The following is a 27,832-nucleotide window of genomic DNA, read 5'->3' as shown; positions in this document are numbered from 1 at the left end:
ACCTTTCATCATTAAATAGCCAAATGCATTGCAAAAACATAGGGAGGAGAGATTGGAGTCCATAGCAGAAAAATAGAGAGAGCTACGGGAGAAAGCTTGAAGCTGCAGAAATGTAGCTCTTTCATCTCCCTAGTGTTAGTTTAGCTTAGTATAGAGTAGTGTAGCTTTTCATTCTTGTTTATTATCTAGATTAGGATGAAGATGAAGGATGAAGAAGGCAAGGAAGAAAGCTCATGTGACAAGGGTTGTATTCCTTCCAATTCTTTATCTTTTGTATTTGATTCCAAGTTTAGTTAATATACAAGTTCTGGATTTTGTGTTTAATATGTGTCTTTAAAGTTTATACCTTGGGTTTGGTTGAACTTTCTATGATTGTGAGTGTTAATTATTTGGTTATTTGATTGCTACGATTTGAGCAAGTTATTTAGCACTTTGGCTCTTTAAATCATGATTAATCTGGTACCATTAATTGTGATTATCTAAGGTGTTGTTTCTGCAATGGAAATTGAGATTTAACACTAGTTCAAGAAGTGCTAAACATAGGTAGTACACTCACGAAAGTAGAGGTGCACTTATGTGGTTTTTAGTGATTCATTTCATGTAATTTCATTGAAGAAATGAACTTGTAGCTAATTTCATAACCATGAAAATAGGTATGGATTAGTTATGAGTATAGTTGATTCACTACGAAAGTAGGTTTCACATGTTTAAGGAAATTACACCATAACTAGCCTAGATGTAGTAATTAATGATCCAAATATAGCACTTGCATGAGTAGTTAGGGATACCACAACCTAAGGAGCTTTCATTTGTCATTTTGTATAATTTCAGTAGGTTAAATTTGTTATAATTTATTGATAGTCTAAATAATAGAGAAGCTTTAGTAATACCGGTAATTGTTCACTCTTCCTTGTGGGATCGACCCGATATATACCCTAAACTACTAGTTGATCTGTATACTTGCAGTGAACGGGTGTAATTCGGTATTTTTTAGCTTGCACGTATGTAAAATACCCGTCAAGTTTTTGGCGCCGTTGCCGGGGAAGATTTGGCAATATCGGTGTGAAGAGCAACTTTATTAGTTTAGACATAATATTAGTTATAATGTGAATGTTATTTTCTGTTATTTTAGTATTTTATATGTGTATGTGTTTTATCACCTATTCTTTTTACTAATTTTGCTCTTAAGTTGTTTAAAAGCAATTTTAGGTAATGAGGAGGGTAGGTCAATTTGGAGGACAATGCTTGAGAAGTGGAAGATTGGCAACGGATGGTTACCAAGTGCAAAGCTCCTTCAACAGAGGTAACCAAGAATTTACTGAATGTATGTCTTTTGAAGATGGTTTAAGGTGCTTAAAGGCAAAATTTGATGTAATTAAGTTACAAGTTCAAATGGACACCATGATGCATGAAATTGAGCAGAGAAGGAATGTTAATGTTTTTAATTCTTATCATGTGATTTGTGACTTGTGTGGAGGTTATCATGCTACTAACACATGTATGCAAGCACAAAATGTGGATTATTATGATGAATTAGAGCATTACAATCCTTGTTTTGATCAATATAGTGCTAATTGGAGCAATTCTCCTACTTATGGTTGGGATAATCAATGTACTTATAGTGAGTCTCCTTATTTTTATGATTACCAATCTGAAAGTGTCCTATATGAATCAAAACCATCTTGGGAGTTGGCAATAGAGAAGTTAGCTAATGCACCTCTGCCTTGGGAATTAGAGAATGAACCATTAGCTAATGATTCTAATGCATTTTGGGAGCTAGCTGCAAAAAATTATTCTAATCAATTTGAACCAGCAATAGAAAAGCTAGCAAATGCAACTTCTGACCGTTTTGATAGGATTGAGGAAAGGTTAGATGAATTAGCTTCTCACTTTGGTGATATACATGAGCAATTGAATGTATTGTGTGAAGTTATTTTTTCTAATAATGTGCAAAATGATCCTAGCATGAATGGTGGAAATGTTGTATGTGAAAATGGATTGCATTTGGATGAAAATGATGAATCTCAATTATATTTCAATGAGCAAATATCCATTTCACATGATAATACCTTTGAAACTAATTTTGAGCCTCAAGAGGTGAGTTTTAATGACTCATTTTTCACCCCTCTTGAGGAGTGCATTGAAAGTATAGGTTCTAAAGGTATTCCTGCCCAAGATACTCTCATGACATTTCCTTTGGTAAGTTCTCAAGTGGTGCATATTCAAGGTAATATCTATGAAACACTTGGGATGGGTAAGTCACTTTCATTTCTCACATCATTAGAACATGTGACTTTTACTATAAAGTCACCATTTAATGATCCACCACGGCCTAAAATGGTGGATTATTCTTTAACCAAGCCTCCTTGAAAAATGAGGTTCAATAGTCGAGCCAACGACTATAAATAAAAGCGCTTATTGGGAGGCAACCCAATGTTTGTTTAAGTTTATGTTATTTTGGGGTGATTTTATGTTTGAAGTATGTGTTTAAGTTATTTTGTTATTTTTCATTTGTAGGTATTGGAAATGGAAGCAAAAGTGACCAAATGAGGTGAAAAAGGCGAAATTTGATCAAGGAACTCAACCCCTCGATTTGAGTAATTGTTGTTTTTGATCCGTTAAAAGGGGCTAAAATGCATGTTTTTAATGTTTTACATGTGTGCACATTGATAAATTTTACAAACAAATGATTTATGATGCATTTTGAGTGATTGGGGTATTATTTGTAAATTTTCAAAAGATGATTTTCTGCTAAAATTCGCAGCAGAAAACGCGTTTCTCAAGAAAACGCGCCTCTGAGTCGCGTGTTCACAGAATCGCGTTTTCGATTCTGCACCTGCAGAACAGAAAACGCGCCTTCAAAACGCGACTTTAAGTCGCGTTTTGATGGAAGTCGCGTTTTGTTGCCTGGATCAAAGATGAAAACGCGCCATTGAAAACGCGACTTGAAGTCGCGTTTTCTCACAGAACCGCGTTTTCAGTACTGCAACTTTTGGGAAGAAACGCGCCTTAAAAAAACGCGAGTTAAAGGCGCGTTTCTACTCACGTTTTCTGAGCATTTTTTTTTAAAAAATGCAGCTTCCTTGATTCTCTTTTTCTTCTTTTCCTCATATATTTTCTTGTACCTTGAGTTGCTTATTGTGTATTTTTTATAGGTACATCACCAAAACAAGGGCTTGAAGTTACGGATCGCCGTTTTGATGTCTTGAGCCTTTGTTTTCACTTTTGATTCTCATTTTCCATTTTTAGGTTTATATCACTAATGGTTACCAAATGGAACTCATGAAGCAATGAAGACAAGCGAACAACGTACCTTGAAGCTTCATATTCAATCACATCATAGGGGAGTATTACTTTCTTTATCTTGATTTTCCTTTTTACACATTGAGGACAATGTGTATGTTAAGTGTGGGGGGAGAATTGAGATTATATATATTGTATGTGATTGACTTATTAGTTGCAAATATTGGACTTGTGTTAAAATTCAAAATTTTTCCAAAATCTTGTCCAAAATTGCAAACTTGCCTCAACAATTTTTAAATTTTTTCGATTTTATTCAAGGGGTAACAAGTTCCATACCATTAGTAGTTCAAATTCCTTCTACATTTGAGATAAATATATGTTGTTTAAGCACTTCTTTTCTCATTTAACTTGGAAATGACTATTATGTGATTATAATTTTTGCATTTGTAGGAAAGTATATCTTTTAAAGTGGAGAAAATTATGCCTATATATTTTTTTTTGCATATTTGATGAAATTTCTTCTCTTTATTGGATTTTATAAGTTAAGTGATAAATATGGTCAATAATTGCAATACTCTTCTCATGATTATGCTTTCGAGGGAATGTTATTATCTTTACTTTAAAAAAAATGAAAAAAAAAATGAAGAAACAAAAGAAAAAGACAAAAATAGAATAAGATTTGTTCTACTCCAATGATTCTTGTACTTAGTAACCGGGAGTCTTCATCTACAAATGTCGACTTTCGAGTAAAACGGTACTTGAATTAAGAGTATGCAAAGCAACTTGAGTATGTGAAGTGTTGAGTAACCGGTGATCTTCATCTAAAAATGTCGATCCTCGCGTAAAAAGATACTTTCACAACTTAAGTAATATTTAGCTATATTATATAAATAAATCCCTCTTTAAAGATAAATAAGAAGATGATCATGGGTTTAGAAAGCATATTATTGGCCATATGAGTTACTTGCGTATGAAATTGGTTAAGGATGAGAAATTGACTTGAATTTGTTATAATGGTGGTATAATTGGCTCTCCTTTACTCGATATTATGAGTACTTGAACTTAATTGAATAATTGCATAATGGTTATTTACTTTGTTTTGAGGAAATGAAGTTGAAATGCTACATATGTTTATTTTCAAATTTTGGATCATTGTTGGTTTGTATTTTTATTGCTTGAGGACAAGCAATGGTTCAAGTGTGGGGGAGTTTGATAAGTGACTAATTTACGTAATAATTGTATGATATTTTATATTATTTTTAGTCACTTTAGTTATATTATTGGTAGAATATGAATCATTTTGGCTATAATTGGTGAAAAATGCTTTTAAGTGATTAAATGAGGTTTTTATCACTTTTTACTTGGATTTTGTGTATTTTGACAGTTTTGACACATTTTCGTATTTCGGCTATAACTTGAGCTACAATGATCGGATTAAGATGATTCTTGAACCAATTTGAAGATAAGCGATAGATCTACAACTTTGGTGAAGACATCTAAATCCAGTTTGAAGGTTTTCCAGGTCAAAATGCCGAATTACAATAGCAAATTTCTACTGGTCGAAACTGGAACAGGGCAATGAGCAGGCAAGGGTATTTCAGTCATATCTCAGCCTACACAGATCCAAATGAGGTGATTCTTGATGCATTAGAAAGATAACTCAAAAGGCTACAACTTTCGTGTTTTAGACATGAGCTGGTTCAGCCTCTAACATCAAGAAAAGATTGGTTGAAGTTGGGCCAAAAACAGAGCAAGTGATCCACACTCGGATCCACTATTCATCCGAACCTTCGGTTGTTTCTGGGTTAGTGGATCCGAGCTCGGATCCATACGGATCCGAGGTACTGTAGCAGCTCGGATCACTGTAGCAGACCAGAGTCAGAAAAGGCTGCTCTGTACGCGTAAAACTCAATTTCACTTCCACCAACTCACATGGGATGCTATACATGTGAGAAACATTCCCAGCTGTAAAAGGGAGATGTAATCCTCATTTCTTGACCACCTTTCATCATTAAATAGCCAAATGCATTGCAAAAACATAGGGAGGAGAGATTGGAGTCCATAGCAGAAAAATAGAGAAAGCTACGGGAGAAAGCTTGAAGCTGCAGAAATGTAGTTCTTTCATCTCCCTAGTGTTAGTTTAGCTTAGTATAGAGTAGTGTAGCTTTTCCATTCTTGTTTATTATCTAGATTAGGATGAAGATGAAGGATGAAGAAGGCAAGGAAGAAAGCTCATGTGACAAGGGTTGTATTCCTTCCAATTCTTTACCTTTTGTATTTGATTCCAAGTTTAGTTAATGTACAAGTTCTGGATTTTGTGTTTAATATGTGTCTTTAAAGTTTATACCTTGGGTTTGGTTGAACTTTCTATGATTGTTAGTGTTAATTGTTTGGTTATTTGATTGCTACGATTTGAGCAAGTTATTTAGCACTTTGGCTCTTTAAATCATGATTAATCTGGTACCATTAATTGTGATTATCTAAGGTGTTGTTTCTGCAATGGAAATTGAGATTTAACACTAGTTCAAGAAGTGCTAAACATAGGTAGTACACTCACGAAAGTAGAGGTGCACTTATGTGGTTTTTAGTGATTCATTTCATGTAATTTCATTGAAGAAATGAACTTGTAGCTAATTTCATAACCATGAAAATAGGTATGGATTAGTTATGAGTATAGTTGATTCACTACGAAAGTAGGTTTCACATGTTTAAGGAAATTACACCATAACTAGCCTAGATGTAGTAATTAATGATCCAAATATAGCACTTGCATGAGTAGTTAGGGATACCACAACCTAAGTAGCTTTCATTTGTCATTTTGTATAATTTCAGTAGGTTAAATTTGTTATAATTTATTGATAGTCTAAATAATAGAGAAGCTTTAGTAATACCGGTAATTGTTCACTCTTCCTTGTGGGATCGACCCGATATATACCCTAAACTACTAGTTGATCTGTATACTTGCAGTGAACGGGTGTAATTCGATATTTTTTAGCTTGCACGTATGTAAAATACCCGTCAGGCTGTTAAAATCCTTAGAAAAGCTCCCTATTTATTAGAAAAATTCTGTCACATGAAAGCACCATTTGTACAGGAGTTGTTGCTGAATTTTTTGACTGCTAAAGCCTTCAAAACAATAGTAGAGCTACAAGTAGCTATGTCAATGGGTAGGATTTGAATCGGATCTCTTTGATTCAAAATCATCTGAATTGGATCTCTTTGATTTAGAATCAAACCCATTAAATTTAGTTAGACCCAAACTCAAATCTAGACCCAAATCCTTACAAGCCTGAAAAAATAAGTCCAAACCCAGACCCTCCTGAATCTGGGTATCGAATGGGTATCCATTGTATTTTTGTAAACGCATTAAAATAAAAATATATTAAAAATATATAGATTTCAAAAAAGTTATACAAACACCATCCAATTTTTATTTTTAAATAATAAAATTAATATTCAAGAAATTGAATGCAATATTATGAACTCAAGAAAATAACTACTATCGATTGTTTGTATTTATTTTTAAAACTTCAACTGTATCTATGTCAAATCTTTCATTTATTTGCCTTCACATTTTCTTCTTGTTTTTTGAAAACAATTGTATTAATTACAATGACAACTAGGATGAGGTTGAAAAAAGAATATAATCATGAAATCTTACTGTATTCGATCCAATAACCATAGAATATTAGAATATTTTATAAATTTATTAATATATATATATATATATATCTGGGTGGGTTTGGTATAGATTTGAATTTGAATATGTATCATAGAAAATTAGACCCTACTCAAACTTATAACTCTTTTACAGGATCTATGTCTAGGTAATATCTAGCTTTGAGAAATTAAATCCAAATTTTACCCTTACATTGGGTCTAGGTTGGATCTGAATAAGATCTGATCGATTAACATGCCTTGCTACAAATAACCAATAAGACAGTAAATGGGTGAAGAAAAAATGGCCACTTAGCCGACAAAGTTTGGTAGCACCATTTTTCAACACGTAATTATCTTCTTTTTTTTTGACAAAACGATAGGAATTTTTATTCATAGTTATCAAAGTATATACAAGTTGGACTAAGTCCACTGATACATTAGCAGTGCAACATTGCACTACGTGAAAATAAGTCCAAACACAGACCCTCCTAGATTTGGGTATCTAATAGGTATCCATTGTATTTTTGTAAACACACTAAAATAAAAATATATTAAAAATATATAAACTTCAAAAAAAATATAAACACCATCCAATTTTTATTTTTAAATAAGAAAATTAATATTCAAGAAGTTGAATGCAATATTATAAACTCAAGAAAATAACTACTATTGACTACTTCTATTTATTTTTAAAACTTCAACTGTATTTACGTCAAATCCTTCATTTATTGGCCTTTACTTTTTCTTTTTTTTTTCTAAAAAAATTGTACTAATTGCAATGACAACTAGAATGAGATTAAAAAAAATAATGAAATCTTACTGTATTCGATCCAATAATTATAGAATATTAGAATATTTTATAAATTTACTAATATATATATATATATATACACACACATAGATTTGGTTGGGACTGAATAGGGTTTGGATTCGGATATGAATTATAAAAAATTAGATCCTATCATAACTCTTTTACAGGGTCTAAATCTGGATAGAATTTGAATTTGAGAAATTAAATTCAAATTCTATCTAAGTATATTAGGTCTGGATTAGATTTAAATAAGACTCGATTCATTGATATTTCTAGCTGCATGAAGAAAAAATGCCCACGTAGTCGACAAAGCTTGGCTGCACCATTTTTCAACACGTAATCATCTTATGTCATCAATTTGTGAACGTCACGTGGAAAACGTACAATGCAAGATTCCTAGAATTCTTTTGTGGCTATGCATGGCTGCCTTATTTTAGCGTAGACAGGGCAGCACAGGAGTACTGAGTTATTCTTCTACCCCTCAAACTACCCATCACACTAAGAAAAACGGGAGCACAAATACTTCTGATTTGAGAGTCTGGTCTGCCTATAAATATGCAATTTGAGACACCATCACACTAAGCAACCTGCCTTTGAAAGTATTCTCTTAAAAAAAAAAAAAAAACTAAGCAACCAAGCAATTCGAATAGTCACCAGTTGTATAATCCGAGCTAATATAGTCTTTGACTGAATCGAAAAAAGTTTAAAAATGGAAGTTGAAGGTCATGAATTAGATTATTCCATTTCAATCCAAAATGATTTCCCTCATCGTCCTTTGGCAAATTTTCATCCCAATATCTGGGGAAATCAATTCCTCGTCTACTCCCCTGATTCCGACAAGGTACTACTATAGTTTAGCCAGAGCTAAAACACAAAAAGCCTAGTCAAGGAAAGCAAACTTGGAGACTTATCAAATATACTATGCTTCTAAGAAATTTTTTTGCATGTTTTAAGCTGATTTTTTGTCCTCATCATTATTATAATTTTATTCTGCAGATAAGCAACTACGTACATGATTTAAAGAAACCTTAACTTCATCAATTATACATTTTTGTTTTCTGCAGGCAACATGGGCTTCTAAGAAATGGCAGCTTGAGCAGCTGAAGGAAGATGTCAGAACAGAAATTCGTGCAACTGCCAGTAATCCTTCACAACAGCTGCAATTGATTGATGCGATTCAACGACTAGGTGTAGATTATCATTTTCATGAGGAGATCAATCATGCTTTACGCAAAATGCATGAGAAACATCAGAACTGGGAGAACATTGACCACATTTATACTGCTGCTCTCTATTTTCGTATTCTACGACAAGAAGGATTCAGAGTTTCATCAGGTAAGGGGTTAAAAGCTAAAAGATTTAAACCTTAAATCACAAGATACTCAAATGTTAACTTTCTTTCCTCGTCTTTTATCACAAAACGCAAGAAATTAAGAGAAACATTTTTCTACTATGCAGACATATTCAAGAAATTCGTGGATGATGAAGGTAAATTTGGAGAAGGTTTGGTTAATGATGTGCCGGGCATTCTTGCACTTTATGAAGCAACTCATCTCAGATTGCATGGTGACGACATTTTAGATCATGCTTTGGCTTTTAGTAGTAATCATCTTCAGTCAATATCGAACAAGTTAAACAGTCCACTTGACGAGCTAGTAAGTCATGCACTAATTGGAGGGGATTGGACACCAGAAATTACATATCCATATATGGAAAAGATCATTCACCTAATATAATTTTACTAAAGCTGGCTAAGTTGGATTTCAACATGCTACAATCTCTGCACAAGGAGGAGCTACATGAATTATCCTTGTAAGTCTCTTCAAAATAATTGTTTCTCAAAAAAATAAATGAGTAGTGAGACTCATTTTGTTCTGCAGATTATGTAAATCTGTAATCAATTAATTCAAGCAAGCGTAATTCAGGTGGTGGAAAGAAGTGGACTTTGCTAGAAAGCTTCCATTTGCTAGAGATCGAATTGTTGAGGGCTTTTTCTGGATCGTGGGAGTGTATTTTGAGCCTCAAATGGTCTTGCTAGAAAGATTCTATCAAAAGTAATAGCAATGGCAACCGTAATTGATGATGTCTATGATGCTTACGGGACTTACAAAGAACTTGAAATCTTCACAGAAGCAATCAAAAGGTTTGATTTGTTAAAAACATTAAACTTGACTTAGATATAATATTTTTCCAGTGGAATTTGTTTTAATTGATGTCTAACAACTTCTGTAGATGGGATGTTGGCTGCATAAAACAACTCCTAGATTACATGAAGATTTGTTACCAAACACTCTTAGATGTGTTTGCAGAAATTGAGCAAGAGATGGCCAAAAAAGGAAGATCATATCGATCATATTATGCGAAGGAAGCAGTATGAACCTCCACAAATTATTGCTACATATCAAACTCCTTTTGTCACTGGACAATAATTGTTTTATACATGGCTTCCTCTGTCAATGCTCATTCACTTTCTATTTTCTCAATGAATTAATACCAGTGCACCTTAAATTTACCATGGGTGCAATAATGTTGCACATGAAATTACATGTGACCAGAAACCAGAGAGTGAGATATAAATTAATAAGAATTAATCTTCTATATACTGACAGTGTATATACTTTACTATTAGATGCATGATATATAATTTAAATTTGAATTTGAAACTCAAAGTTTGTATATGTGTCGTATATCCAACTATGATATATCCAAGCGTGATAGTGTATACACGGTCAATATATATAAGATTTACTCAATTAATAATAGCGTTCCATATGAATTACACATAGCTATATATATATATATATATATATATATATATATATAGAGAGAGAGAGAGATTAGGCAAGAGATTAGCACAAAAAATAGAAATAGAATATATTGTCCAAATTCAACAATCATGCAATAGTTTGTCTTTCTTGTAATTGAAATAGCTGATTTAGTTGGTTCTTACTAATTTGCAGATGAAGATGCTGGTTCGTGCCTACTTTGTTGAGGCTAAGTGGCTGCACCAAGGTTACATACCGACACTAGAGGAGTATATGAAAAATGGAGTACCAAGCTCAGGATACCCTACACTTACAATAATATCTTTCCTAGACATGGGGGATATTGTCAAGAAGGAGGCTTTTGATTGGGCACTCAATATTCCTGAGATCGTGAAAGCTGCATCAATTATTGCCAGACTAAGGGATGACATTGTTGGGTACAAGGTAATATCCAATCTAATTAATATCCATAAGATATAATAGTTTATGCATTAATGATATTTAATTGTTTACAATTTCTGAGCTATTTTACTCTAAAAGAAAAAGAATTGTTCAAATGATCCATCCGAATTTTTGTAATAACAACTTTATATTCATGTAAAAGATTTCTCATTTTTCAAATTACTTGTACAAATTCATTGTTTGTAGATTTTTCTTTTTTTTTTTAAGCATTGTCTATAGAATTTTGCTTACACCGTTGAAATAATAAAAAGGTACATTTGTATATATCTTGTAAAGGTTGGGATCAAACCAAACTCAGTTCAAAAGCACCTATAGATATATGGCTAAGATGGACTCCATAGTCTTCAATTGGTAAGGAAGGATATAGAAGAATATGTTACAGGCCTATAGATACATGGAGACAATCAAAGTCTGATCCTAGAGCAGCCAGTCTCATTTTCACCTCCATCCAATTTTGGGGCCAGTTCCCCCTTAGTTGAGCTTGAATTTAGCAGATTTTGACCCATAATAACACAGTAGCAGCTGTGGCTCAACTCAGTAGGTAGCCATGAGATTCCTCAATCAACTAAAAATAAAAAGTAAAAATCTTTCTTACTAGGGTTGCAAGAAAACCACTAATTTTTTTGTTCTGCGATGTCAAACGTGAAAATGTAATTTGTGATATTTGCAGTTTGAACAGAAAAGGGAACACATTGCTTCAGCGGTGGAATGCTATATGACGCAGCAAGGCATAACGGAGCAACAAGCATGCAACGAACTTTATGAACAAATTGAGAATGCATGGAAGATCTTGAACCAACAACTAATTAAAACTAGTAGTTCTGCAGCAGCCGAATTTGTACCTAGCAAACCTATTCTCTTTCGAGTTATCAACTTGGCACGTGTGATTGATGTTTTCTATAAGCATAAAGACGAATACACACACGTGGGAGAAACCATGTGTGGTTACATTAATTCTCTATTCATTGAGCCCATTCCCTTACAATAAGTAGTATACTAGGTGGTATCAGCGCGGTGGTATATATGTCCAGTTAATGTTTAGTTAGTATTGTTGGCGAGAATGAAAATTAGTGCTATAAAGTGGAGCTATATTATACAAGAATATTAGCGAAAATTAGTAGTACTGGAAAGAGGTTGTAATTATACAGACGTTGTAAATATGAAAATCAAACAAGTTTAGTTTTCATCTTGAATGTTTAGGTTGTGGAAGTTGAGTTGATGAACACCTAGAAGATCATCCAAAAAGTATGAAGTTATAATGTTGAACGTAGTTGCTCCCGACGGCCTGATTGTTGAAGAAAAGGTTGAATGTAGCAAATAATTGTTCTTCCATGTAATTGTGGTGCAATGAGGCTGACAATGTTAATATTCTGCTTGACAGTCAAAGAAGAAAGAATAATGTTAATCGTTAGAATGAAAAAGGAGGGGTAAAAATTTTGTGTGTAAATAAAGGGAATAAATAATTACTTGTTGGTTTGCATGATAAAGTTCAACTGTTGAATATCCAAGTAATTTTTCAGCTTCAATATCCATGGCGGTTGCATATGGCGAACCAGTTCGATCAGAAAGTGAAATTGAAATAAATGCTCTGCAAAGGGAAAAGTGATAATAGTTATAGAAAGATAAAATTGGTTTGATTATGAATTTGAGGAATTATGCATAAGGCAAGAGGTTGTAAAGAACCTGGGCAATAGTTGGACACCGTGTTCACAATGCTAACAGAATGTTCGCATTGTATGTGTAGAATAATGAGGCTCTTGACAATTAGGATATGTCATACGGTACATTTTATTATCTCTATAGTCTATCTTAGCAGAACCTCTAATCCATGCTGTGCCAACTTCCTATTAAGCAGGCATAGGAACGGTGTAAAATATAATTATTGTTGAATTAAATGTGGACACAATAGCATTGAATAAAAGAGGAGTCTGGAGTCTCACAATTTGTTTTATAGCAGCAATATCCATGATTTGATTATCACTGGGAGACGGAAAAAGGACATTGGGATTAGTATAACTTGTGTTGGTTAGCAGTTGTGTTGATTAGGTAGAATTAGCACAAAACCTGATTCATATATAGAAAAATTAGCTAGGGATTTCAATAGTAAAAGTAGATGATAGAAAATTGCAATTAGTACCAGTCATGTAGGTCTATTGCCTCTTGAACGTCTGGATTTATGAGGATCATAGATGATGGCTGAGTTGATAAGCCAAGATCTGGTGTTATGCAAAAAAATTGCTGTGTGAAATGAAATGTATAAAAATATTTACGAAAAAGAGAAATATGTTTGCTTACACTTTTTCGTTGTGACTTTGATCCTAATAACAATAAGAACTGGAAAGGTTTCATGTTGGGAAGCAATAATAGGTCTATGTTCCTCTTCAATTTGATTGGAGAGAGTGAGAAGTAATGGACGGAGACTGTACAAGTATAAAAAAAAAGAGAATGGTAATTGTTATTCTATAGTATGGTTGAAAGGCATTATGAAAATGTGAATAAAAAAAAAATGGATCGTATCCTCTGATCAGCAATTACATAATCTACACTGATGGTCAGTTTTCCTCGAACACTTGTTTCTCTTTTAGATAGGACATGCAGTACTTTTCCCATGATATCTATTGCAGTTATATATAAGAAATAATTTAAAATAATCGATAAAACAAGGTTTTTCTTGTTCGGCAAAAAATTAATTAAATAAAAGGGAAGTGGTCTGTGTACTTATCAAATGATTTGTATTAGTAATTGCGTCCAACATGGCAAAGGGGTGCAATTAGAAAGAAAGTGGAAGAGAAGGTCATTGTAGTTCCTGTATTCGCTGAATGCGTGTTTTTTTTGTGGCAACCCAATAGTATGGGTATTCTCCGGTGGGGATATCAATAAGGGACGGACGCAAAATTGCATTTGATACGTAGTATGTTTTAAAAGGTAAAAGCAGGCTGGCAAATTGTTGAAGATAGTCTGCAGGTACATGCATACTGACTCTAAGTTCCTGTATTTTAGCATTGTTAGCTATTGCTAAAATGTAAACGAAGAAGAAAAGAATAATTTGAAAAAGAAAAATCGTGAAACCTATGGATCAGCAAGTGCATATTGCTGATAATGAGTTTGAGGTCCACCGAAACGCATGACATGTGTTTTTTCAATAACTTGGACAATTGTTATCCAATTTAGCTGATTTGGATCAATGGTTAAGAGCGGAACGATAGTATTTTCCATGAGGGGAAAACTTGCAGTAAGATGAGGTTATTAACTTGAGCAGCTCCTAAATTTTGAATTATCTGAAGTTAGGAATAATTAGGATTAGATTATAAGCAATTAGTGTATAGAAAAGTCAAGCAGCGTATAGAATTAGTAGGGAAAATATAAGGGAAAAAGATGTATAGGGAATTTTTTTTTTTGAAGTTTGATTAGTGAATTCAATAGAGAATTATCATTAAGATGTATATATTAAAATATCACAAAGAAAGTAAAAATTAGATAAGTTGATAAGCATACAGATTCTTTCGGTAAGTACATGGAGTAAGGTAAAAAAAGAGATAGCAAAAGTAGAAGAAGAATAATTTGAAGGGAAGAAATCAACAGATATGGTATCAAAAAGTGCAAGAGGATAGGAAAATGAAAAATAAGGAAAAAGAGGGGAAAGAAGATTACCTTAAGAGCAAGGGCGCTGTAGTGGTAGGGAGAAGTTGGAGCAGGAGATGTTGTCTGTGAAAATCAGCCTTAAACAGTTGGAAAGAGAAGAAATTTATGAATTGGGTTCTAAAGTGATTGACAGAGATGCAGCGTGGTATAGGAGATAGCTAAGATAGAGTGTGTGGTGTCAGGCTTTACAAAGTGGTTCATGTATTTACATGTGTCTATATTGGGAACGGATAAACAATAGACCACTGGTGTTTGAGAATCCCGTGAGCGTATACATGGGAAACCTGAAATTGTACAGCAGGGGGCTTTATGTAGATGTTTAGGCCTTCCCTGTTGAGGACTGGTAGCTGAACAGCGGGCCGTGTGACGCCCCCACTTCTCCCAAGGGCGAACCTAAGGGTATCAGCGGGACGCCTGCCCAACTCTCGCCAGGATTCGGTACAATCCATAATTCAAAACTAGAAATATTTCAAATAATTTCAATATATATATTTAAAGTACTCCAAAACACTTCATACTTACAAATAGTCAGCTTTCAAGTTTAATACAACCCAAAAGAATATTTACTACAGTCATCTGCTGTGATACAACTTAAAGTTTTTTCCAAAAGATAACAATCTAGCACTATTCACGAGCACTTTTGGTCTCGAACCCTGTTAAGGAAAATAAAAACGTGGAATGAACTACACAACCCAGTGAGTTTCCAAGACACTCTAGTAGTTCTAATAAATCAAATAATTTGAGCATACCCAATGCATGATTTAAGGTTGCACATTGGCACATTAACATGAGACAGTTATCATTATACAAGTAATTTGAGCATATCACAGGTATAGCTCAGGGTTGCACGTTGGCACATTAGTATGAAACAGTTATCATTATGTAAAATAAACACACATTGAAGGATACGGTATTCCAATGGAACTATTTCGGTCAACTGCACCTTATAACTTCAGAATCCCCTCGGTTTGTCTGGCCATCACATTATCCCTCCAGTAGTAGTACTGGAGTATACCGAAACGGTGTTCCAGGGTTCCAACCTACCCGACGAGCCCAATCCTGGCTCGAGTAGGTCAGTAACTAAGGGCAAGGCCCAGTTCAGTTTAGAGCTTACAACATGCACAAGTAATCAAGTAAATCAGTAAACGGTAAAATTTATCAATTTTGTAGGTCGAGTGAGATGAAGTACACACTCGCCGTAAAACTGTGAAAAAGTTCATGTGAACACGTAATTTACGGTAATCACATAATCAAGTAGTCAAGTAATCAAGTAAGCAAGTAATCAAGTAAATAATCAGGTAAACGGTGAATGGTAAACGGTAAACGGTAAACAATCTCAGTTAACGGTAAGATTTATCATTTTAGTGGGTCGCCCATTGGCCGTTTCCCACTTGTACCACTTAAGAGTCGAGGAGATTCACTCCCATCGACTTATGCAGCCATAGTATAATCAATCATTGAAACACTTCACGTAAATATGCATTTCAAGTATTACATGTCGAATAATTCAAATATATTTTACTTAAATGAGAACGAGTATGGTAAGGTACACACTCGACTCAAAATGGTGGAAAAGTCCATAGAAACAATTATCGGTAGCATTTAACAATTAAACACATAATGACCATGGAGTAAACATATCATAAAACTATTCGAATCACGTATTCCTATATGAAACACTCACCAACCAAAATAAGTAAGTAAAGAAAGTTGTCAATGATCCACTTCGGGATTCTCTTCGAGACCTTCTTGATCGCCTGAAGAAAAGTGACCAATAATCACCCTCGCAATTTCACAAATTCCTTATCAAACAAGAAAGAATGCATACTTGCTTTAGAATTCAAGTCAATGTCTTCATAAGGGTTTTATTTTATCGAAAGTTAAGATTCAAAAGTGTGAATTTTAAAGTTACTGAGGAAACTCATATCCTCCACGAAATCGGGTTCAAAACGATAGATTAATATCAAGATAAGAAGTTAAGTTTCCAAAATTTCATTTTTTAAGAAATCGGCAAATTTTGGTTTTGTGCGTCAAACTTAGAAAAATCATATCTTGAACTCAGTAGGTCGAAAAATGGAAAATCTTATACCGTTGGAATCTTGTTTCAAAGTACTAAAAGTTCTTAGAAGACACTTTTGTAAGATTCAAATCAGACAACAATCATTTTTCAGCTTCAAAGAGGCTGATCTGAACAGGCAAGACAGTTTTAGTCATGTTTTTTGGCAAACTTTGAAAATTCGGAAAAATTCACAAGAAGTGAACTGGCCTCCGAAATTTGTCCCTCAAATAGACCTCCAATCAAGGTTTAAAACACAACAAACAGAACTGAAATCAAAGTTTTGAGTGTCAAAATATAGCAGCTCAAATTTGGTCACAATTTATAAACTGTTCTGTCATTTTTCAAGTTTGAAAGGCTATTTTTGAAGTATCATTTGGCCATCAATTTGGCATTGGAAATACACCAAACTTGATACACTAAGTCTTCCATGTGTGAACAACATTTCTACCAAGTTTCATGCAAAAACTCCCACGGGAAGGCAGTCATTAAAACAACTAAAGTTCAAGAAATGTTCCAAGGCTAATCTGCCTTCTCACGTTTCCTTCCTTTTTTAAAAAACTTTGATTCACACCATCAACCTCAATTAATTCAAATGTTATAACCAAGGTTCCATAAACATCCAATAAGCAATTTAGAGATAATTGACATCAAGGTTTTCGAAATATAACTTCCCAAATCAGATTTGACCATTCAGCCAAGAGCAAAGGAAAAATTTTCCAGATTTAAAGAGCAACTTTGGGACATCGTTTGGGTATCAAAATGGTCTTAGAATAACACCAATTTTGGTACACAAAAACTTCTATATATGAACTATATCTCTACCAAATTTCATACAAAAACTCACTTGGAAAGGCAGTTAACAAAATGACTGAAGTTTGTGAAATTTTCAAAGCAAATCTGCCAACTCAAGCGTCTCTTTCCTTTTCAAACACTTTGTATCATGAAATTAGTCCAATTTGGTTCATTTGTGAAACCAGTGTTCTAGAAACATTTGATAAGTACTTGACAAACAATGGACATCAAGAATTTCAAAACAAAACCTCCCACATCAAGCTAAACCTGTCGGCCAGCATGAAGGAAGGGATTTTTCCAGATTTCCAACTTTATCACATTTTCAAAATCAGGCCATAACTCACTCAATTCAAATTGGAATTGAGCATGGTTGGTGGCATTGGAAATTACATTTAAAAGGTTATAATTTCTCAGAAGGAATTGTTTTAAAATTCTGTCCACAACTAACTCATAATTGAGCATCAAGTCGCAGCTCAAAACAGAGCTTCCAGTACAGATGCGAAATAGGACAGTCATGTTCAATGATTGGTATGGACTACTCAGGTGGAATCAGAATGTGCATTTTATACCGTTGGAAAGTTGGGAATGTCTAGTTTTCAGTGCCATAAATGGCACTTGATTTTGATATCGGAACAAAAAGTTATAGCCGTTTGAAAAACACTGCCAAAGCAGTTTCGGGAAAATTCCAGTTTTACTAGACTTTCGAAAACTCAACATCTACCCATCCAAATCCCGAAATTTTTTTATGAAACTTTCTACACAACTCACACAACATGTATACATCATAAAAAAGTCATTAGAATCACAAAAAATTGCTCTAAGAGCCACGGCATGTACAGGGGCAGAAATGGAAAAATTCCCTCATCACTTCCTTTGAGTTTTCCTTCAATAATACAACCTATTTCTACTAGATTAAACACAAATCCAACATTAATAACATCAAAACACAACAAATCAGTCCATCAAACCATAGTGGGAGTTCATAGAGCCCACACACAAACTTTTCAACATAAATAAAGCTACCCACATGATTATATAAACTTATAAGTGCAAGATAGTCTTCATAAACTAAGATTCTTGTAGTTGATCGTGGTTTACCTCTCTTGATGAACAAAGCCGAAATTTTCGGCCTCTTGAAGCTCAACAAAGCCGTGGAAAGCAAGCTCTCTTCCTAGCTTGAGGTGGTCTCCAAGTGGTTGGCTAAGTGTAGGTGAAATTTGAGATGAAATGGTAAAGATTTGATTAAGGAAAAGTTGAAGAACTTAGTTGTCTTCTTTTTTAGGGTGGCCGGCCAAAAGAGAGCAAGAGAGAGAGAGGTTTTGGTCTGAAATGAAGCTTCCAAGAGTAGCTTTAATGTGTGGCTACGATTCGTTCAAAAGTCAACCCTCTCCCCGCGCGCGTTTCGTGCTCGATTCCTCTCGAGTTTCTTTCACTTGTGCACTATACCTCTAATGCACTTATTTTCATACTATTATTATTCACTCTCAATAGTCTAAAAATAATGGTTTTAAATCCCTCAATTAATTGTGCGCGTGAAAAGGCGTACTTCCGATTTGTGCGCGATAAAATGAAATTTTCAAGAAATTCTTATAACGATAGTATAACTAACTAACACTTGGACACTTAAACATAAAAACACCTATTTTAAGGCTAATGTACAAATCTCCAATTTTTCAAATTTATTGTATTCTCGAATCGATTATTGACTCCAATCGCGTATTCACTATTTTCACTTAACGAGTTTTCAAAAATTAAATTTTGAAACAAGTCACTTTAAAATTATAAGCAAGTCATAGTTCCATGCAATTAGGTATAAAGAAGTTGAAATAAAATATTCGGAGAAAACGGGTGAATAAATATATAAATAAACCATAAAAATAGAATTATAAGTGAGAAAAATTCGGGTCCTCACAAGCCGGGTTTTGGAACTGTTTTCATCACATTATCAGAAAGCTTACCAAAGGAGAGCAGCGATGACTGGTAATTTTGTTGGTAAAAATTCATTATTTACTTGATATTGGTTTTGGAATTAAGCTAATTCATAGTTAGTGTAAAAAAATTTTTTGTTTTACGATTGTTTTTTTATTTTGCTGTACAAAGAGTAAACTAAACTATATATCAAGACAAAATTATCTTTCTAGTAATGTCAGCTCTTTGCTATTTCATAGTTACTGTCGGTCGTGTCTTGTAAAGCAGAAAATTTATAGATTTAACTTAGGAAGATGGGTACTACTATAGGTAAATGACTGCAGAGTTCTTTAGATAGAAACAAATATAGAACATATATAGGCGGATACAAAAGAAGGATAAAAGAGTTTCTGCAAGGGGATGGATTAAAGTGGGAGTGTTGTCTCAAATTCATATGATTGAAGCACCGTCCTTGTGCTTTCGGCAGCGTATTTTTCGCTTCCGTTTTGAGCACAGATAATGACTTGATAGCTGAGCATTCCTGTTGGGAGGAAGAATAAGAGTTCATTTGGTCTTGCATGAATTTGTTGCAGAAAGTCCATCCAGGCTTCCATAACACAGTTGCTATTGCATTGTAGGTGAGCATGGATTTTTTGTCGATATAGATGAATAACTAAAGTGGAGCTCTTGTGCCGATCCGGCTTGTTGATTTTAAAGGGCAGTTTCTGCGAAAATATACTATAGGTTAGACTCGTTGGACAATAATTTATGATAGCAATAATATAAAGACAAAATATACCGGTTGAAGAACAACTGTAAGAGCCAGACGGTGGTAAAATGCCGAAAAAGTTAAATCTTGTGTGAAGTCATCTGATAAGCCGGTGATAACTTGTTGATAAACGCAGTTAGCCTTATCAAAATGCATCCCTAAGAGGGGATCTGACTGTTTTTTATTTTGTTAGGTGTGTAGTCCAGGGAAACGTTTGTTGTTGACAATTTGTGGTAAAGATGGCTACGTTGAACTCCATGTTTCCTAAATGCTTAAACAGAACAATGTCACCTGTGTTAAGTTCATGGTCTGCTGCAAAGTCGTTCCAGCCTTTACCAAATTGAAAATTTGTCAAGGAGATAATCCAATGTGCATCTCTTGCTTTGACGGTTAGGAATGGCTGTCTGCACTGCTGTATCACTGGAATAAGGTCATGCGGAACACACTGTGCAATTAACAGTATTGCTAGCTATAGTTGTTAGAATATTGTGCAAGGAAAAATGTGATTAGTATGCATCAGAGAAGTACCAGTCGCTTATTTTTTGTAAAACAAATTGTAAAACAGCATGGTTGTGGACCATAGATATCAGGTATAAACTTAGGAAGAGCAGCATCTAAAATAACAGTTATCGAAATAGCAAGTTGTCAGAAAATAACATTTTTGTAAAATAAGTATTAAATGGCTTGAATTTATAATTATCTGGTGGATATGGAAAAACAAACATCAGGACACGTTCTAACCACTTAGGAATGGAAATAGTATTCTTAACCTCAAGAAGTCCAACATCTTCAATCAAGGTTGAATGTTGTTCAATGAATGCATCATCATATTTATAGGTATAGTATTTGGGATCTCGCTGTAAAGCTGTAGCGGCGAGCGTTTTATGGCCAGTGGGAGTAAGTAAGTAGTATTTGTACAATCTTTGTCTTTATGGTGAATATGGACCGTTAGTGTCCATGAAAGAAACACATCATTGTCCATGTAACTGAAAAGAATTTAAGGTGTTAGCACAAAGTAATAAAGCGGTAAAGCGGTGGTCTGTAAGTAAGCATACTATTGGTTTAAGTATAACTGATCATGCAATGATATATGTTATATTTGAGTAAACATGCTATATATTTACAAGGACGATCTATTAAAGGATATAAGCTGAGGTTCATATATGATTGTAGAAAGTAGCAATGTGAATTTTTTGGAAGGGTTAAATCTGAACATTCAAAATGTTGAAGAAGCAAAAAACTGTGCACAATACGGAGAAACAGTGTGGAAACAATCAAAGGATTGGATAGTTTGCAAGTAGAGGATTCATCTATTAGTGAAAAATATATTAAAGATTCATGGAAAGTTACCTGTTGTTCGTCAGAAGGAGGAAATTTGTTGTGTTTTCACCCTTGGGAAGCTTTTGACGGGTGAAGGATTGGAGAGGATGGTGATAGCAAATGGTCAAGCGAAGGGAAGGCGATATATGTTCCAGTAAGTGGGAGTTGATGGAGGCCTTTAATGAGTATTTATTTTGCGGTGCGAACGAGACAAAGTGGACTGTCTAAAGTCTTACAATTTATTTTGGAAGCTACCGAAGAAGTTTTTTATTATTGGGCCGTCCAAATTTTTTTAATCTGTTGCCAACAGATTCTTGGAAAGCAGCACGTACAGACTGGATGTTTAATTTTCGATAGACTATTTGGAGTGTAATAGTCTTGTTTATATCTCTTTCCATGAGATCCTCTCTCAATTCCTTGTTTTCTTTCAATGCAACTGTGGACAGTGTTCCATATTTCTTAGTAAGCATTGTCTCTATGGCAGCATTATTGGTATACACCCTTAAAGAACGCAACTGTGAAATCACACTGGTTAATCCCAAAGAAAAGTTGAGATGTAATTCAGGAAATCGAAAATTATGCATAGTCCAATTGATTAGGCTAAAAGCAACATTCTGCACAATGCACTTCAGTTTACATACATTATTTAGAAAACTAAAATTAAGGGTAAAACACATTTTAAATTTAGAGTGTTATTGAGCTCAACCGAGATAGATATGCTCAAGTTTAGTTTGGAAAATGAGCCTAAATTGCATTTCTAGCTTACCTTTTTTCATTCCCAAGCGGAATTGAAGTTGACAGCACAGTTCGTGTTTTCAGTGCTTATTGAAATTCGCTTACTTAATTATGTAAGCCATAAAGTACAACGGTTGGAAAGCAATCAAGATTTGTAATTATTTAGCGGGGATCAGGCGAGAATTTTATGGGGAGTGAATATTGAATTAATGAACTGCCAAAAAGCGAGAGAAGATGGCACTGACATTATCAATCAAAATAAGGTTAAAGATCAAACTGCAAGAAGAGATTATAAATAACATTTGGACGTTTAGCTGAATATATTTTACAAACTGCACATCAAAGATAAGAATGTACATAGTAGTTATGATACCAGGGGAAAAATTTTTCGGCTCCGTCTGTCCTGTAAATCTGCACGGTAAATGAATTAACAGTCTCTGGTATGAAGACTAACTTTTCGTTGAGCTGCAAATCATGTTGCAGAACAAATGAAGGTCAGTTGTCGGTGAACGCCCGGCCGTTTATCTTTACTTGAAAAAGTCTATATCCAGCTCTGAGACTGATTACCGGTGTTGTTGTTTCATTTAGGAAAATGCTAATGAACTTTGGTATTTTCTAATATAGAAGGAAAACGATAATAGTAAAAATACTTAATAAAAATATACAAACGAAAAATAGAGAAGAATGATACTCACAAATTTGTCTCTGTTCTTTTCATTGTAAACTTGGTAAAAAGATATGGAATTCATAATATCATGAGTTATATCTGGTTTGATGGAAGAGCATATATGTTGATATAGAATATATGTAGGCTTGATATCACCTGAGATGAGAACCAGCGAGTAAAAAAGCCAGAATAAATTTTTAGGTAGCTTGGGTAGGAAAAAGCATACTATTTCTACTAACCATGAATATTTGCAGAATACTGCAATTGGAGAATATTAGCAAGAGAAGTTGTCCAACTAAGATAAGTGTGCATTTTAAGTTCGATGAACTGAATAACATCAAATTTTTAGTTTCCGATGTGACGCAGTAGTATATAGCTCTCACTATTAAGTAAATTATTTTTTTGGAATTTTGTCCATCTAGCTCCAAATTTTTGGTCTGTAACTTGAACAGTCCAACTCTCATTTTCTTGAATGATAGTTATGCTACTTTTGTTATGCAGTTTCAGCATATAGTGAAAGCTGGAGGCCAAAATTTGCAAGTTGAAAGTGTAAACAATGAAGTTAAGGAATAGAAGTTTTTTTGCTGGTTCATACATTTACATATGGGAAAATTTTTTTTACCTTTCTATGCTGGTTGCATTTGAACAAAAAACAACCTTCAATAACATTGCAAATATTAGGTGACTGATTGGGGGAATTCCCGCTGTGAATGTTTATTGCCATCGATTTTGATCCAGTCTAAAGAAAAATATTGCAGGATTGGTGTTATAAATAGCAAAGAGTTTAGTTGACAGAATGTAGAAAAAAGGAAGAACCAGTTAAGATGGTTTTATGAGTCAATGAACATATCAAAGAGGAAACTTACCACTTATATGAGGTGTGTTCATTCGAATGTGCTTGAAAATGAACGAACTTATTAGTGATATATATTAAGAAATAGATGTGGTCAACATGCAGTGCAGGAAAGTTATGAAAGAGGAACATAGAATAATGTGTGGAACACAAGTTTCTTGAAAGACACTAGAATTGAAGTTTGTGCAGACTGACAGTAATAATAGGTGTACTGACTTATTTATGAAAGACAACTGAATTGAAGTCTGTCCAGACTGACACTAATGACTTGTCACATTGAATTATCAATGAGTTTTCATAAGCAAAGTGACAAAAAGAGAGAAAAGAAACAGTCAAAGCGCCTTATAATCAATTTGGTCGTGGATAAAGGCCTGGGGAAAGAGACAAGTGGATTTTTGTAGTCAGACTATGCTACTGGGGGAGATAAAATTTGTTTGAGGGCGAAGGCTAAAAAAAAACGTGTATGTTAAAGTTAAAGAGAGGGAAAATTTTTATTTTTTATTTAATGTATACTGTAGATTAAATAAAGAATGCCTTGTCACATTTAACGTAAGGATGTTTAATTTATATACATGAGTATTTAATTAAATGAAGATGATATATTCCCAGGTAAGTGAAATCACAGTAACTATTGAACGTGGAAATTAATCCTGTCTAGGAGACAAGAAGTATAAGATGTTATTTGAAAGCAATATACAGGGCATAGCAAAAAGCATGATAATGCATAGAAGCGGCATGAAAGTATCAACTAAGTATCATGCTTAAAATATAAGAAGATAACATCTAATCAGAGGTAGTAAAAAACAGTTGTAACAAAAGCAGAGTGCGAAGAGAGGTTCAACATGCAATGGGTTATGTGCAGTCTAAGACAAAAGAAGCAGGATCATTCATCTGAAATGAGATAACATGTAATCAGAGGCAGTTAAATACAGTTGTAACAAAAGCAGAGTGCCAAGACAAGTTTAACATGGAACGAGTTATCTCTAGGGTAACACAAAACAAGCAGCATCGTTCATCTGGAACGGTGAACAAAATAACAGGCCAACGGGATTAAGGGGGCAGTGGCCATGTAGGTCTAAGATAATTTGGCTCTGTTAGGTGAATTAGCATCTTCAAGCGGTGATGCAAATGAACAGTCACCTTCTGACTCTTCAAATCTTTTAGCAATGCATGATTTAACTCTTGAAGAAGAACCAAATATTGTTTACTGCTATATAAAAAAAGGGTAATACGGATTATTTAGATTATAATGAACTGTGATATGTAATGTGAAAGGTGGAATGCACAAATTTAGTAATAGGACCTGAAGCTGTTGAATCACTGTTTGCAGCTTCGTTATAGGTTAACACATGATCAAGCCTTTCTTGGATATCTTGCAATTGAGCTTCCAGTTGGTCAGTACTTTTACAATAATATATAACTGTGTAACGTTGCTTTGTAACAGCCAGCTGAGACTGAACAGGTCTAATATGAGCCAAAAAATCTTCTGTTTTAGTTTAGCATGAATCTTTTCTAAGGGAAGTTCAATATTCTGGTAGTTAAAACACAGAAGAAATACAGTATCAGAATTATAAGTATAGAATAGTACGTGAAGGGAAAATATGTAAAGATATACACACTATAATATATACAGATGTTAACCTGAGTGAAGTGCTCCATTGCTTCCAATCCGGTGAAAGTAAGCAAATTTTCAGCTAATTCACCAAAAATGGAAGCAGTGACTGTGCCTGTTGTATCAGTCAAATCAATGTCGAATTGACATCTGTATATATTAACAAAAGCTAAGCAGAAGAAATAGAGGAACAAGACGAAGAACGAGTAAGAAGAAATCTTAATATGAAAAAGGGAGGGAAATAAAAAAAAAGGAAAAAAAACTGATGGAGTGTATAACCAAAGACCTTGGTTAAGCTAGATGCCTTTTTTTGCAGGAATTGCATGTAAAAACCACTCCATGTGGAGCTGCTGTAGAGCGGAAGCATTTTTTGCATCCCATATACCAGAATTTTTGGAAGATGTGCTCAAATGAGAAAGACACTTTGACCCAAGAACTCTGGCATAAAAATAGCAATGGAAGAGAGAAAAGAGGCAGCTTTGGTAAATGTATGTGAAAATGGTAGTAAATTGCTTAATGCAGAAAAGTCCGACCTTTTGTGTAGATTTTAAAAGCATAATTTTAGTTATCTTCTGATTTGGTTTAAGAGGCATATCAGGATTGTATTTCATGTAAGCTCCATCAGTAACAAGGTCATTAAAGAGCTGAGCATTTTTTCTAACCCTGTGTAAAAGGACAGAAATTTATTAATAATTACAAGTGCATACGACGAGCATGTTTAAGATAGGGACAAAGTAAAAGGAGTAATTAGTAACCATTTCTTTAGGTTTCCAGTTTCTTCTATAGGAGGATCTATAAGAATTACAGAGTCAAACCAGGTAGACAGCGCGACTCCTGGGGGAAAAGATGGTCAGTTGTCAGGGAAAGATTACAAAGAAGAAGATATATGGAGATCAAAGCAAAAAGATGAACACTGAGCGTTTAAATGTAAGAGACATATTATACAAATGCTAAACTGCATACCATCGTAAAAGCTAACTTTTAACCTGCGACAAACAACAACGGGCTGATTCTGGATGTTACGTGTCATCTGCTGACCTTCGTTAGTTACAAAATCATCCCACAATGACAAGACAACAGTCTGCGCACTAATACAGGGAAAAGATCAATTTTGAAAAAAATAGAAAAATAAAAGTTATGATATAATAAACATGAAATCTGTAAGGAAAAACCTACTCTTTGTTAACAATGACGAATTTCTGAACAACTGAATTTTTTCCATTTCTGTTGATATGTTTCACATCCAGTGCTTTAACAACTATAGCAAGAACATCTGGTGCAGAATAATACAATATCAATCAGCAAAAATGAACATAACCGGTGAGTAAATGAAAAAATTACAATGCTGAAGCTCACCAACTGATTTTTCTTTGTCATCCATGAAGTTCATAAGATCATTGAATTCTGTACAGTCAAACTTCATAGGCAGAATATCGTGGTCATCATTGACTGGTTCGATGACTGTTCCGCTGGTGATAACCCACTGGATCTTCAGCTCAGAAGTTTATTATTTTTTTTAGAATTAGCCTTACTATGGCATTTGAAATCAGATACTTTTTATAAATCTGAAGACGAGGGCTGATCTTTGGAATGTCATTATTGAATATAATCCCCTCTACCTGCGATCTCTATGCACATAGAAAATATTCACGAAGTAAACAGTTATGCATGCATTGAACTGTTGATAAAAACAGAAGATGCATTAATTACAACGGAAATATATGGAGCATATTAATGTGCTCTTTTTGCAATGAAATGTTTAACCATGTAGTATGAAGAAGTATATATCATAGCAGCAGAGAAAAGACCTCTGAATCCAGCAACATAAACTTTTATTTTTTTGTTGGCATCATTGCTAATCCAGTTATCTGCTGTTTCTCTTGCACAGTGACTTTGCAGGTCCAACCTTGAGACCAAGCAGGACGTCTTTGATTGGGATAACATCTTGCATCCTACAATTTAAAAAAAAAACATAGAAATACAATGGGAAATCAGCAACAGTATTTGATTCTCTAAATGATAAACTAATAAGTAATCAATGGTATGGGTAATCAGACCTCATTTATCATATGTTAGTGAATCGAAAGATATCATGAAAGGTAACATTTCTTGTTTTACAATCAACTTTGACGTCATCAGAAGTACCTGGAGCAATTAAAACTTTAACTGCAGAAGAATTTCTAGCTCTGGAGAGAGCAACATAAAGTTGGCCGTGAGAAAAGACAGGTTCACGGAGGTAAATTCCAACATAGTCAAGAGTTTGACCCTGAGATTTATTGATTGTCATTACGAAGCATAAACGGACAAGAAACTGTGTTCGTATAAATGGAATACCATTCTTTTCGATATCAGAAGTCAGCAAAGGAATTTTTGGAATGAAAACCTTTTTCCCTTTATGAGGACCAGAGATAATTTCGACACAAATTGTGTGTTCAGCCAATTCTCTACAGATTAACCGTGTGCCATTACAAACACCATCCGTTGGATTCACATTTCTCAGAAGCATTATAGGACAGTTTTCTTTGAGTAAAAGT

The 27,832-nt window shown here is 34.2% G+C and overlaps 1 protein-coding gene and 1 pseudogene across 1 annotated transcript in view; both read left to right on the top strand.

The window, feature by feature from the left end:
* Positions 1-27,832, top strand: part of LOC113768226 ((-)-germacrene D synthase-like) — a 66,399-nt gene that overhangs the window by 19,750 nt on the left and 18,817 nt on the right. The gene's annotated exons all lie outside the window — the stretch shown is intronic.
* On the top strand, positions 8,247-11,929 carry LOC113769359 (annotated as a pseudogene).

This window comes from Coffea eugenioides, chromosome 4, assembly GCF_003713205.1.
Source record: "Coffea eugenioides isolate CCC68of chromosome 4, Ceug_1.0, whole genome shotgun sequence".
NCBI lineage: Eukaryota > Viridiplantae > Streptophyta > Magnoliopsida > Gentianales > Rubiaceae > Coffea > Coffea eugenioides.
This window is presented reverse-complemented; position numbering and strand designations above follow the sequence as displayed.